Here is a 12,159-nt window from a genome sequence, read left to right as displayed (position 1 = left end):
ACAAAGATATGAAAAGTTCATCATCACTGATCATTAGAGAAATGCAAATCAAAACAACAACGAGATACAATCTCACATCAGTTAGAATGGCACTTATTAAAAAGTCATGAAACAAAAGTTGCTGTAGAAGATGTGGAGAAATAAGAACACTTTTACACTGCTGGTAGGAGTGTAAATTAGTTCAACCATTGTGGAAGACAATGTGATGATTCCTCAAGGATCTAGAACTAGAAATACCAGTTGATCCAGCAATCCCATTACTGGGTATATACCCAAAGGATTCTGAATCATTCTACTATAAAGACACAGGCATGCATATGTTTATTGCAACACTGTTCACAATAGCCAAGACTTGGAACCAACCCAAATGCCCATCAATGATAAGCTGGATAAAGAAAATGTGGCACATATATATCATGGAATATTATGTAGCCCTGAAAAATGATGACTTTATGTCCTTTGCAGGGACATGGATGAAACTGGAAACTGTCATCCTCAGCAAACTAACACAAGAACATAAATCCACCCACTGCATGTTCTCACTTACAAGTGGGAGTTGAACAATGAGAACACATGAACACAGGGAGGGGAGCATCACACACCAGGGTCTGTTGGGGGTTTGGGGGGCCTAGAGGAGGGATAGCATTAGGAGAAATACCCCATATCACCATGGCACATGCATAACTATGTAACAAATGTGCATGTTCTATGCATTTATCCCAGAACTTAAAGTATAATAATTTTAAAAATATTTAATTATTTTTTAATTGTAATGACTACACCATGCATAGTTTTTGGCTTTGCAAAAGATGGTTATTGTCATCAAGTAGTGTACAGTAGGTAGGCAAAGAGCATGCACAGCTGTATGTGATTCTTTTCATGCTAAGTTAATTCAGATAAGCATGGAGCAGAGAAGAAAACCTTTTTTGATAAAAACAATTAATTTGTTTTGTGAGGTGTTGATATTGGTCAAGTATTGTTCTAAGATCTTCATATAGATATCCTCATGTAATCCTCACCACAGCCTTTTCAGGAATGCCTTATTATTAAATCTGTGACCTGGCTGAGAATTCTGGAGCAGAGATGGTAAGTTGTCCTAATTTCCAAAACTAGTAAGGGGCACTGATTATATGCCAAGCACTTCCTCAACATGATTTACACAGGAATCATGCCAAAAAAATTAAGTTTCATTTTGCAGAAAATAAAGCTGTAACAGTGTGCCTTAGTGATATGGCTTCTGAGGATTTACACAAAACATCAACTCAGACATTTCTGGGGACTAATTTATGTACTTTTCCCTAAATCATCTGAAGGCCATAAAAAGTAGTTTAATAACGGAGGTGATATTGAGCTTAGCCTATCAATTTGGAAAAGGCAGTTGGCCGAGTGGAGGGAGGATGTGTCAGGCCAAGGGGAAAGTAAGAGACAAGAGAAAGAAAATGGCAATTAGGGGGAAACCAGGAGAGGGAGGGACAGGCCAGTGTAGCTCTTAGGGATTGAGAGATGGACTTGACAAGGTAGACGGGGGCTGATCAGCGAAGGTCTCCAATGTGAAGCTAAGGAGTTATGGAACAATTGCAGATTTTTAAAAGCTCCTATTGGTCTCAGATTAAAGACTGGGTAGTTCTGAATTGAATCCATCATTTCCATTGTTCAGAATAGACCAACACTTGGCAAAGTTTCAACCCCAGAACCTTTTAGAAGTTCATTAAAAATCTCAAAAGCTTTTTCAAATACCAAAAGGCCCCAGCACTCCATTTAAATGTAAATATACTTGAGAGTTTAAATTCTAAGATTTAAGAATGATTACGGGGAAGTGCTTGGAAATAAATGTTTGGAGGGGGAAAAAAAAAACAGAAAAGTGATGAACAGCAAGGGACCCAGGAAAGATTTGAATGCATCCTGTGCTGCAGGTTTTCGGAAATTATTTCTGCCATCGCTGCAGTTCTCTTAATGGTGATCATAAGTCAAAGAATTCAGAAGTTGATGTCAGATAGAAGGGCCATTGGACACTGAGATACAAGAGAATTAAAACTTCAGAATGAAAGCACAGCTGGGTTAAGCAGAGTGATGCTTCCAGGTGGCCATTTGAATTAGAAATTTGTCAGATCTGGATCTGTGACGAAGGGGTGACTGAGCCGACTTGGGTCCACAGAGAAGCCCTAGTCCCATCCAGATGGTGCTCCTGTTTACCTGGTGATGATCCTCATTTTTCTTCTGCTTCTTGGTCGCATCCATATGAGTGTACCCTTTTAGGACTTCAACAGGGAATCAGTGTTACAGAATATTGTCTGGAGACAAAGAAGATGGCAGATGCTGAGCTTCTTGATATTGCCGTTTGTAAAAGAGAATACAGAAAAAACAAAGGGGCAAGGCTAGAGGGTAAACTTGTCCTTGTTTATAATGAAGAAATATGCACCATGACTATTTCTAACCCTTTCTGCCTCCTTCATCTCTGAATCAATTTATAAGACATTTAACTTTAGTTTTATTAAGTACTATCTTGTTTATGTTTATAATATGCATATATGTTTATACAATATAATTTTTTTCTATTTTAATAAAAACATATATTGTGTTAAAACCCCACATTTTTATGTCTCTATAAAAAATACAGGTTTTAACATAAAATACAAACAATAATTTTAGAAAATACAAAATAAGCAGTAATAATTTATCTATGAACATACCACAAAGAGGTGACAATTAATGATATGTAGTTTTATATTTTTCAAGGTTTATACCATAAACAATACCTATACAATGTTAAACAAAACTAGAATCTTGCTATATGCAAATAATGTTTTAAAATTGTATTATTTAGGCCAGGCGTGGTGGCTCACGCCTGTAATCCCAGCACTTTGGGAGGCAGAGGCGGGCGGATCACGAGGCCAAGAGATCGAGACCATCCTGGCCAACATAGCGAAACCCCAACTCTACTAAAATGTAAAAAATTAGCTGGGCATGGTGGCGCGTGTCTGTATTCCCAGCTACTCGGGAGGCTGTGGCAGGAGAATGGCTTGAACCTAGGAGGCGGAGTTTGCAGTAAGCGGAGATCGCGCCACTGCACTCCAGCCTGGCGCCTGGTGACAAGCGAAACTCTGTCTCAAAAAAAAAAAAAAAAAAAGTATTATTTTTATATGTCCCTATAAAACAATATGAGGATTTTTGTATACTATTTTTAATTAAAAAGTAGGGAAAACATGTTAGAGGTGGATTAATATCTAAGCAATTATCCATCTTATCTCTCAAAACTATCATTATAAAGAACTTTTAAATATTAAATATGATATATTTTTAAAAAATATATTTTATTTCACTTTAGGTTTTGGGTTACATGTGCAGAACATGCAGGATTGTTGAATAGGTACATACATGGCAATGAGGTTTGATGCCTCCATCTCCATCACCTATATCTGGCATTTCTCCCCATGTTATCCCTCCCCAATTCCCTACCCCACTGTCCCTCCCCTAGCACTCCCCAACAGACCACAGTGTGTGATGCTCCCCTCCTTGTGTCCTTGTGTTCTCATTGTTCAACATCTGACTGAGAGTGAGAACACGTAGGGTTTGATTGTTCTTGTGTCAGTGTGCTGAGAATAATGGTTTCCAGATTCATGAATGTCTCTACAAAGGACATGAACTCATAGTTTTTTATGGCTGCATAGTATTCCATGGTGTATATGGGCCACATTCTCCTTGTCCAGTCTATCATTCATGGGCATTCTGTTGTTTCCAGGTCTTTGCTATTGTAGACAGTGCTGCAATGAACATACATGTTCATGTGTTTTTATATTAGAACGATTTATAATCCTTTGGGTATATACCCAGTAATGGGATTGCTGGATCAAATAGAATTTCTATTTCTAGATCCTTGAGGAATTGCCACACTGTCTTCCGCAATGGCTAAACTAATTTACAATCCCAAAAACAGTGAAAAAGTGTTCCTATTTCTCCACTTCCTCTCCAGCATCTGTTGTCTCCAGATATTTTAATGATTGCCATTCTAATTGGCATGAGATGGTAGCTCAATGTGGTTTTGATTTTCACTTCTCTAATGACCAGTGATGATGAGCATTTTTTCATATGTTTGTTGGCCTCACAGATGTCTTCTTTTGAAAAGTGTCTGCTCATATCCTTTGCCCACTTTTGAATGGGCCGGTTTGATTTTTTCTTGTAAATCTGTTTTAGTTTTTGGTAGATTCTGGACATTAGCCCTTTGTCAGATGGGCAGATTGCAAAAACTTTTTCTCATTCTGTTGGTTGCTGGTTCACTCTAATGATTGTTTCTTTTGTTGTGCAGAAGGTCTGGAGTTTAATTAGATCCCATTTGTCTAATGTGGCTTTTGTTGCCAATGCTTTTGGTGTTTTAATCATGAAGTCCTTGCCTATGCCTATGTCCTGAATGGTTTTGCCAAGGTTTTATTCTAGGGTTTTAATGGTGTTAAGTCTCTAATCCATCTGGAGTTAATTTTAGTGTAAGGCGTCAGGAAGGGGTCCAATTTCTGCTTTCTGCACATGGCTAGCCAGTTTTCCCAAAACCATTTATTAAACAGGGAATCCTTTCCCCATTGCTTTTTTTTGTCAGGTTTATCAAAGATCGGGTCGTTGTAGATGTGTGGCATTGCCTCCAAGGCCTCTGTTTGTTCCATTAGTCTCTATCTCTGTTTTGGTACCAGTACCATGCTGTTTTGATTACTGTAGCCTTGTAGTATAGTTTGAAGTCAGGTAGTGTGATGTCTCCAGCTTTTGGCTTAGAGTTGACTTCGCTATGTGTACTCTCCTTTTGTTCCATATGAAGTTTAAGGTGTTTTTTTACAGTTCTGTGAAGAGGGTCATAGGTAGCTTGATGGGGATAGTATTAAATTTATAAATTACTTTGAGCAGTATGGCCATTTTCATGATATTGATTCTTCCCAACCATGAGCATGGGATGTTTTTCCATCTATTTGTGTCCTCTCTTATTTCCTTGAGCAATGCTTTGTAGTTCTACTTGAAGAGATCCTTTACATCCTTTTTTAGTTGTATTTCTGGGTATTTTATTCTCTTTATAGCAATTGTGAATGGCAGTTTGTTCTTGATTTGGCTCTCTTTAAGACTGTTATTGGTGTATAGGAATGTTTGTGATTTCTGCACATTGATTTTGTATCCTGAGACTCTGCTGAAATTGCTTATCAGTATCAGTAGATCTTGGGCTGAGATGATGGGGTCTTCTAAATATACAATCATGTCATCTACAAATTGAGACAATTTTACTTCCTCCTTTCCTGATTGAATACCTTTTATTTCTTTTTCTTGCTTGATTGCTCTGGCTACAACTTCCAATACTGTATTGAATAGGAGTGGTGAGAGAGGGCATCCTTGTCTAGTGCCAGATTTCAAAGGGAATGATTTCAGTTTTTGCCCATTCAGTATGATATTGGCTGTTGGTTTGTCATAAATATCTTTTTTATTATTTTGAGATACATTTTGTTGATACCTAGTTTATTGAGAGTTTTTAGCTAAAGTGCTGTTGAATTTTGTCAAATGCCTTCTCTGCATCTGTTGAGATAATCATGTGGTTTTTGTCTTTGGTTCTGTTTATGTGGTAGATTATGTTTATAGACTTGCGTATTATGAACCAGCCTTGCATCCCTGGGATGAAGCCTACTTGATGTGCTGGATAAGCTTTTTGATGTGCTGTTAAAATCAGTTTGCCAGTATTTTATTGAAGATTTTTGCATCTATGTTCGTCATGGGTATTGGCCTGAAGTTTTCTTTTCTTGTTGAATCTCTGCCTGGTTTGGGTATCAGGATGATGTTGGCCTCATAAAATGATTTGGGAAGGATTCCCTCTTTTTGGATTGTTTGGAATAGTTTCAGAAGGAGTGGTACCAGCTCCTCTTTGTCTGTCTGGTAGAATTCAGCTGTGAACCCATTTGGACCTGGGCTTTTTTTGGTTGGTAGGCTATTAATTGCTGCCTCAACTTCAGCCCTTGTTATTTTTCTATTCAGGGTTTTGACTTCTTCCTGGTTTAGGCTTGGGAGGGTGCAAGTGTCCAGAGTTTATCAATTTCTTCCAAGTTTACACGTTTATGTGCATAGAGTTGTTTGTAGTAATCTCTTATGGTAGTTTGTATTTCTGTGGACTCTGTGGTGATATCCCCTTTATTGTTTTTTATTGCATCTATTTGATTCTTCTGTCTTTTCTTTTTTATTAATCTGGCTAGTGGTCTATTTTGTTGATCTTTTCAAAAAACCAGCTCCTGGATTTATTAATTTTTGAAAGGATTTTGTGTCTCTATCTCTTTCAGTTTTGCTCTGATCTTAGTTATTTCTTGTCTTCTGCTAGCTTTTGAGGTTTTTTTTTTTAATCTTGCTCCTCTAGCTCTTTTAATTTTGATGATAGGATGTCAATTTTAGGTCTTTCCTTGCTTCTCATGTGGGCATTCATTGCTATATATTTTCCCCTAGACACTGCTTTAAATGTGTTCCAGAGATCTGGTATATTGTGCCTTCATTCTTGTTGGTTTTGAAAAATATCTTTATTTCTGCTTTCATTTCATTTTTTATCCCATCAACATTCAAGAGCCAGTTGTTCAGTTTCCATGAAGTTGTGCAGTTCTGAGTCAGTTTCTTAATCCTGAGTTCTAATTTGATTGCACTCTGGTCTGAGAGACTGTTTGTTATGATTTCTGTTCTTTTGCATTTGCTGAGGACTGATTTACTTCCAATTACATGGTCAGTTTTAGAGTAGGTGTGATGTGGTGCTGAGAAGAATGTATATTCTGTGGATTTGGGGTGGAGAGTTCTGTAAATGTCTATTAGGTTTGCTTGGTCCATATCTGAGTTCAAATCCTGGATATCATTGTTAATTTTCTCATTGATCTGTCTAATATTGACAGTGGAGAGTTAAAGTTTCCCACTATCATTGTGCGGGAGTCTAAGTCTCTTTGTATGTCATTAAGAACTTGCTTTATGTATGGGGTGCTCCTGTATTGGCGGCGTATATATTTAGGATCATTAGCTCTTCTTGTTGAATTGATCCTTTTACCATTATGTAATGCCCTTCTTTGTCTCTTTTGATCTTTGTTGGTTTAAAGTCTATTTTATCAGAGACTAGTATTGTAACTGCTGCTTTTTTTTTTTTTTTTTTTGACTCTCCATTTGCTTGGTAAATCTTCCCCCATCCCTTTATTTTGAGCCTATATGTGTCCTCACATGTGAGATATGTTTCCTGGATACAGCACACTGATGGGTTTTGACTCTTTGTCTAATTTGCCAGTCTCTGTCTTTTGATTGGGGCATTTAGTTCATTTATATTTAAGTTTAATATTGTTATATTTGAACAGGATCCTGCCATTTTGATGCTAACTGGATGTTTTGCCCATTAGTTGATGCAGTTTCTTCATTGTGTCGATGCTCTTTACCATTTGGTGCATTTTTGGAGTGGCTGGTACTGATTGTTCCTTTCTATATTTAGTGCTTCTTTCAGGAGCTCTTGTAAGGCAGGCTTGGTGGTGACAAAATCTCTGAGTAATTGCTTACTCGTAAAGAATTTTATTTCTTTTTTGCTTATGAAGCTTAGTTTGGCTGTATATGCAATTGTAGGTTGAAAGTTCTTTTCTTTAAGGATCTTAAATACTGGCCCCCACTGTCTACTGGCTTGTAGGGTTTCTGCTGAGAGACCCACTGGGATTCTGATGGGCTTCCCTTTGTGGGTAATCTGACCTTTATCTCTGGCTGCCCTTAGCATTTTTTCCTTCATTTCAACCCTGGTGAACCTGATGATTATGTGCCTTGGCATTGCTCTTCTTGAGGAATATCTTTCTGGTGTTCTCTGTATTTCCTGGACTTGAATATTAGCCTGTCTTGCTATGTTATGGAAGTTCTCCTGGATAATATCCTGAAGAGCCTTTTTCCAACTTGGATTCATTCTCTCTATCACATTCAGGTACACCTATCAAACATAGATTAGGTCTTTTCATATACTGTTTGTCATATATATAGAATATAATTTATTGAAGCATTCCTGAGATGTGAAATGTATAGTTTGTTTATCGTCAGGTATTAGTATGAAAAATATTGTGGTGAATATAACTTCGGTACATCTTTAAATTCCGATCTAAATCCTCAGAGTAGACTACCAAAAGGATCCTTACAGACTTAAGGGAAAAAAAAAGCATAAGTGAAAGTATTAATGCCTGTTGCCATATTGGTTTGTAACATATCACATAATTTTTAATTCTCACAAGTCATGAATAGGACTATTTCAATACACATCTTCAATGCATCTGTTAGTTTTCTTCAAAATGCCACTTTGACAATAAATATTACATTTTTATTGTTATTAAATTCACAATTACTTGATTGCCAGTAAGGCTGAAGTATTTTTTATATGTTGTCCACTTATTAACCTGTGTATTAGTAGTTTTAATAATGTTTTTTAATGTATGATTATGAAGGTACTATGTTTCTTTAATAATTTTATAACACAACTAAGTAATGGGCAATAAAGTTTTATCTCTAAACTCACCACATGAAGATGACAGCTGTTAAAATGCCAGCTTATGTTTTTTCAGTTCTATACCACAACCACATTGACACAGTAATTCACAAACAATTATTGACAAAACTGGAATACCATGTATAAAAGTTAATCTTATGTTTTCGCTTCACCTGAGGGTTTCAGTATTTCTTCCATTATTAAATGTTTTGTTAAAACACAGTATTAAATACTGAGTGATGCATATGTCTTCATATGAGTGTGTCACTACATGTTTAATTAAATCACCGTATCATACGTTTGTATTTTTCATCCTTTCACTGTCATGTGCAAAGAAATGTAAGACAAAATTTTTCCTCTCCAAAAGTCAACATAACTATTTAGATAGCATTCAAATATGCAAATAGCATTTAGAGACAATAATGGAAGATAAGTTACAAAGCCAAATTTTAAATAGACTTTGCTTGGATCATTCAAACAACGGAAGAAGCCTTGTTGATTCTTCATTTGTTCTCCCTGGGATTATAGTTTTTCTCACTTTTGCTACTAAAGAATGTTTCTCCTTACCTCAAAACTACTGGTCTTCCTGCCTCAGGATTCTCTCCTTTACAAAATGTGTCCCCTCATCATGATAGCTCTGATCTTTAAAATATTTTGCTTTTATAAGATGTACTTGTATAACATACATTCACTCTGAAACAATCTTCCTTTTAAAAATACCTCCTATAACTTATCATTTATTCCTTGGCTAGGCTTTCTCCTTTTCACAGAATGTATTGCCACCTAATATTATATCGTATGATTTTTTTAACTACTATGCTATGTTTATTTTCTATCAGATTCCCAACTACCATAGGTTAGAGAAGTAGTTTGTTTGATTAATCACTGAATTTTCAAAACCTGAAAACTATTCCTAACAGAGAACAAATTGCCTAAAAGTATATTATTCATCTGTAGTTTCCTTTTTATTTCAATTGGGTCTTTGCCAGGTTTTGGTATCAGGGTGATGCTAGATTCTTAGAATGAGTTATAAATGAGTCCCCCCCACTTCTCGATTTTTTTTTCCCCATTTATTTATTTTATTGCATTTTAGGTTTTGGGGTACCTGTGAAGAACATGCAAAATTGTTGCATAGGAACACACATGGCAGTGTGATTTGCTGCCTTCCTCCCCATCACCTGCATCTGGCATTTCTCCCCTTGCTATCTCTCCCCAGCTCCCCTCAGTAGAATTAGTACTAGCTCTTCTTTGAATATGTCTGGTAGAATTCAGCCGTGATCCATCCAGTCCTGGGCTTCTTTTTGTTGGTAAGTTTTTATTACTGATTCAATTTCAGAACTGATATTGGTCTGTTTTGGGCTTCAATGTCTTCCTTATTCAATCATGGGAGGTTGTGTGTTTCCAGGAATTTATCCATTTTCTCTACATTTTGTAGTTTGTGTGCATAGAAGTGTTCATAATAGTCTCAGAGAATCTTATGCATATCTGTGGGATTACTTGTAATGTCATCTTTCTTATTTCTGATTATACTTATTTGGATCTTCTCTCTTTTTTTCTTTGTTAACCTTACTAGTGGTCTGCCAATGTTGATAATCCCTTCAGAGGAACACTTTTGGTTCCGTTAATTCTTTGTATGGATTTTTGAATCTCAATTTTGTTCAGTTCTGCTCTGATTTTAGTTATTTACTTTCTTCTGCTAACTTTGGGGTTTGTTTGCTCTTGTTTTTCCAGTTCTGCTATGTGTGATGTTAGCTTATGGATTTGTGATCATTTTAATTTTTTTTGAGGTAGCTGTTTCACACTTTAAACTTTCCTCCTAACACTGATTTTGCTGCATCCCAGGGATATTGGTATGTTGTATCTGCATCCTGATGAACATAGACACAAAAATCCTTAATGAAATACCAGCAAACAAATCCAGCAGCACACCACAAAGCTAATTCACCATGACCAATTATGTTTTATTCCTGGGATATATGGAGGATTCAAAATACACAAATATAAATTTGATTCAACACATAAATAGAATTAAAAACAAAAATCATGTGATCATCTCAGTAGATGAGAAAAAAGATTCCTCAATAAAATCCAAGATAGACCCCTTCATAATAAAAGCATTCAATAAAGTAGGCATCAAAGGAACATAGTTCAAAATAAATAAGAGTCATTCATGACAAACCCACAGGCAACATCATACTGAATGGAAAAAAGCTTGAAGCATTCCCTTGGAGAACTGGAACAAGATAAGGATTCCTATTCTCATCACTCCTGTACAAAATAGTACTGGAAGTCCTAGCCAGAGCAATCAGGCAAGAGGAAAAATAAAAAGCATCCAAATAGGAAAAGAACAATTCACACTCTCTCTTCAGGGATGATATGCCTAAAAAACCCTAAAGACTCAACAAAATGGTTCCCAGAACTGATAAACAACTTTAGTAAAGTTTCAGGATGCTAAACAAATGTACAAATATCAGAAGCATTTCTATACACCAATAATGTTTAAGCTGAGGACCGCATCAAGAACTCAATCTCATTTACAATAGCCACAAAAAATAAAATACCTACAAAGATATCTAACCAAGGAGGTAAGAGATATCTAAAAGAAGAGCTACAAAATACTACTCTAATAAATTATATATGACACAAATAAATGGGAAGATATTCCATGTTCATGGATTGGAAAAATAAATATTATTAAAATGGCCAAACTGCCCAAAGCAATTGATAAATGTAATGCTATTCCTACAAAACTATCAAAGTCATTTTTCAGAGAATTAAAAAAGTCTCAGATTCATGTAGAACTGAAAAAAGAGCCTGAATAGCCAAAGTAATCCTAATTAAAAAGAACAAAGTTAAGGCATCACATTACCCAAAAAACTATACTATAAGGCTACCATAACCAAAACAGCATGGCACTGGTACAAAAACCATGCATGGAGCAATGGAACATAATAAAAACCCGAAAATAAAACTACACATCTACAGCTAGCTGATCTTCAACAAAATCAACCAAAATAAGTAATGGGAGACTCCCTATTGAATAAAAGGTGCTGAGATAGCTGGCTAGCCCATATGCAGAAGAATAAAACTGGACCCCTACTTTTCACCATATACATAAATTAACTCAAGATGAATTACAGATTTAAATCTAAGACTTCAAATTGTAAGAATCTCAGGAGCAAACCTAGAACAAGTAAGATGCCTAAACCCCAACATCATGCAATACACCCATGTAACAAACCTGCACATGTATCTCTTAAACCTAAAATAAAACCTGAAATTTTAGAATAAGTGTGATGTGGTGTTGAGAAGAATGTACATTTTGTTGACTTGGGGTGGAGCATTCTGTAGATGTCTATTAGGTCCACTTGGTCCAGAGCTGAGTTCAAGCCATGAATATCCTTGTTAATTTTCTGTCTCATTGATCTCTCTAATATTGACAGTGGGGTGTTAAAGTCTTCCACTATTATTGTGTGGGAGTCTAAGTCTCTTTGTAAGTCTCTAAGAACCTGTTTTATGAATCTGGGAGCTCCTATATTGAGTGCATATATATTTAGGATAGTTAGCTCTTCTTGTTGCATTGATCCATTGACAATTATGTAATGCCTTTCTTTGTCTGTTTTGATCTTTATTGGCTTAAAGTCTGTTTCATCAGAGACTAAGATTGGAATACC

This window comes from Cebus imitator, unplaced genomic scaffold (assembly GCF_001604975.1).
Source record: "Cebus imitator isolate Cc_AM_T3 unplaced genomic scaffold, Cebus_imitator-1.0 Scaffold249, whole genome shotgun sequence".
Classification (NCBI taxonomy): domain Eukaryota; kingdom Metazoa; phylum Chordata; class Mammalia; order Primates; family Cebidae; genus Cebus; species Cebus imitator.
This window is presented reverse-complemented; position numbering follows the sequence as displayed.